The 3,572-nt window shown below is 38.2% G+C and overlaps 1 pseudogene; it reads right to left on the bottom strand.

The window, feature by feature from the left end:
* Positions 1-2,188: 2,188 nt before the first annotated feature.
* LOC120098377 (U1 spliceosomal RNA) lies at positions 2,189-2,331 on the bottom strand (annotated as a pseudogene).
* Between the last annotated feature and the right edge of the window lie 1,241 nt (positions 2,332-3,572).

Genomic DNA, 3,572 nt, shown 5'->3' with positions numbered 1-3,572 from the left:
AATTGAGATGTAGTATTCAGCTTCTTGTTCCTGCTGGCCTGTATGTAGCTTGTTGTCGTGCTGAACTTTAGGTCCAAATAGATATTCCTCCTATAAGTTGCTTTTGTACATGGTGCACTATCATGGCAATAGAAAAGTAATTAACATACCTAGATATACTTTCTACAAGGTTAATTTTATTTGCTAGTTGATGGAGTTGAACCACTAGATTTTTAAGCAGACAATTGAAATAAAAACAAATGGTGCAAGTTGATAAGAAACCTGCCTCTCCTTGGGTTAAAGCACCAGTTCATCTTCAAAACTCTAAATCTGAAAGGGAGCGTTCTGATTCACTCCATTATCAGATAGCTTAATATTCATTCAGGAACAATTATTAATGGTATATTATAAGCCAGTTCCTCAGTGATTTGATGTGCCATGGTGGGTTCATACCCGGGGGACACCCTCTTGTCAGAGGAGAAGGGGAGATGGGGGAGGGGCTGTGTGATGGGGGACTGGGAAGAGAGGGAGCAGTGAACATGCTCAGCTGATCACACAAACAACATAAATCTTCAAGGCAGTGCAATTCCTCTTCCATGAGTCCAGGAGAAATTTTCTTCAGTAAGAATTATCTAGATAAATACAAGGACATGGATTTTAAACAACAGACATAAATCTCATCAAAGATCCAAATAGTTTCAAAAAGAGAAGAACCAACATTTCAATGCATTTAAAGAGGGTGGTGATAACCAACCAATTGATTTTTGAGGAAAGTCAAATATACAGCTAAATAAAACAGCAAGGAAAAGCGGGTTTTGAAAACAGAATTCAATACAGTGCTAAAACTACTGAAGAGAGCACAAGGAGCAATGAGACAGAATTGAATAATTCAACAACCCAATTAGAAACTTCAGCCAAAATCCTTACAAATAAAATGGATCAAGTAGAAGACAGACTGTCCAGACTTGAAACATAGAGGATTTGGACCATTCGAGCAAGACGATGAAAAGATTTTAAAACTAAGCAGAAAGGAGCATGGAAGAATTATGGGATACCATGAAAAGACAAAACGATCACATTGTATGTATAGATTAAGAGAAGAATGCCAAGTCAATGGTATAGACCATACTTTCAACAAGGTCATAAAAGAAAATGTATCTGAGTTAAGGAAAGATATATCCTTAGAGCTGCAAGAGGTGCATAAAGAAAGGAGCACAAGTGAAACTCCCCATAACTATTAAGATTAAAATATTAAATATAGAGAAGGATTAGAGGTTTTTTGAAAACTGAAAGATCTGCTACTCCACCTGCCAAAAAATAAAATAAAATAAAAGCCTAGAGAGGAAGCCGTCAAAGAAAACTCTTAAAAATTGTGATAAGGATTCTGAAGTATAGTTCCCCACATTCGATAGCTTCTGGAAGGGGTGCAGGTATGGGAAGACTCAGTTTTCTATAAGGGATTGGTCACAGGGAGTTTGACCTTGCTCCAATGAATTTATGGACAACACATTTTGGACTTGTGGATGCTTGTTTGTTTGTTCTTTCTTCCTTTGCGTGGGTGACAAGGGTTGGGGACAGACCTAGGAAGTTCAGAGCTTGAATGTGATCACGGTGGACTATGTGAAACTACCAAATAATCTATAAATATACTACTATAAGAAAAACTGGGAGAAAATAATCAAAATAACACAAAGGAAATACTTTCAGAGCAACAGCTGTTTCTCAATGGAAAGTTTAAAACCAAGACGAGCCTAGTACAGAGCACAACAAACTGTAAAAGACCATAAATGCCAACCAAGAGAGTTTTGCATCCAACAAAACTATCTGCCGTAGTTCAAGCAGAACGAAAAAAATTTGATATACAAACAAACAAAAAGGATTCACATTTGCCAGACCATCCCTCCCCCACCCCACAGAGAATACTGCAAGCCATACTTTGTAAAAAAGAGAAACAAGCAGAGTCTTGTAACTATAAAGAATTACAAAGGCAGCTACAATTACAGAAATGCAAGATATGGCTAAAAATATACAACAGCGCACACATACAAAATTACAGCAAACAATGTAAAGAGTTTCAAAAATATATCTAAGTAGTAACGGCCTCCATCAATCATCTAAAATAAATACATTAGTTGAATTAAGAAACGTATCCCACATAGAATCTGAATCACTTAAGTTGTTTGCAAGAAATTCACCTTACTTTCTTCCGCGAAGGCAGTCCCCCACTACCACAAATTATGCAGTCGAGTTTTCCTGCATTTGGGGAAATCGCAGGGGTCAGCACATCCGGAGTGCAATGGATAAGTCTCCTCCTGGGAAAACCACCTTCGTGATCCCCTGCCAGGTAAGTATTACTTTCTTCCTTTGAAGGCAACCATCAACTTAAATTAAACAGGTACACATACACACACACACACACACACACACACACACACACACACACACACACATATTCTCCATATAAATTATTTAAAGCAAATGAGATCCAGGGACAAACAGAGGTCTCAATCTAAATATTCAGTAAAATAGATTTCTTTTTTTTTTTTTTATTAACTTGAGTATTTCTTTTTTTTTTTTGTTTGTTTTTGTTTTTTCTTTTTTTCGGAGCTGGGGACCGAACCCAGGGCCTTGCGCTTTCTAGGCAAGCGCTCTACCACTGAGCTAAATCCCCAACCCCTTGAGTATTTCTTATATACATTTCAAGTGTTATTCCCTTTCCTGGTTTCCGGGCAAACATCCCCCTCCCCCCCTCCCCTTCCTTATGGGCGTTCCCCTCCCAACCCTCCCCCCATTGCCGCCCTCCCCCCAACAATCTAGTTCACTGGGGGTTCAGTCTTAGCAGGACCCAGGGCTTCCCCTTCCACTGGTGCTCTTACTAGGATATTCATTGCAACCTATGGGGTCAGAGTCCAGGGTCAGTCCATGTATAGTCTTTAGGTAGTGGCTTAGTCCCTGGAAGCTCTGGTTGCTTGGCATTGTTGTACTTTTGGGGTCTCGAGCCCCTTCAAGCTCTTCCAGTTCTTTCTCTGATTCCTTCAACGGGGGACCTATTCTCAGTTCAGTGGTTTGCTGCTGGCATTCGCCTCTGTATTTGCTGTATTCTGGCTGTGTCTCTCAGGAGCGATCTACATCCGGCTCCTGTCGGTCTGCACTTCTTTGCTTCATATAATTAAACGAAATAAATAAGGACAGTTTATTGTAATTGAGGGAAGAATTGAAGAATTAAACAAGAATAAATTATAATTATATATAAAAATCATATATATAACCACATGTATAAATGCACATGTAAAACACATGTATATGTCATATATGTGATAATACATATTAATAAATTTAAAATCAAAATAAATCCATATCCTACCTAAAAATGTAATAAAGCCCAAGATTCAGTAATCTCAAAAACTCATACAATTAAACAACTTAGAATGATGAAGGAATCAGAGAAAAAAATCCAGAAATGTAAACACTCATGGAATTAAATGAAAATGAAAGCAAACAGCAACAAAAATACAAGGACACACTCACAGAGAGCAACTATCATCCTTGGTGCAGCCATTAAGCTATTCAAGAATGACAGTTAAATGGCTTCA

Source organism: Rattus norvegicus, chromosome 18 (genome assembly GCF_036323735.1).
Source record: "Rattus norvegicus strain BN/NHsdMcwi chromosome 18, GRCr8, whole genome shotgun sequence".
Taxonomy (NCBI): domain Eukaryota; kingdom Metazoa; phylum Chordata; class Mammalia; order Rodentia; family Muridae; genus Rattus; species Rattus norvegicus.
Note: the sequence above shows the minus strand (reverse complement) of the source record. Positions and strands in the feature narration are given on the sequence as shown.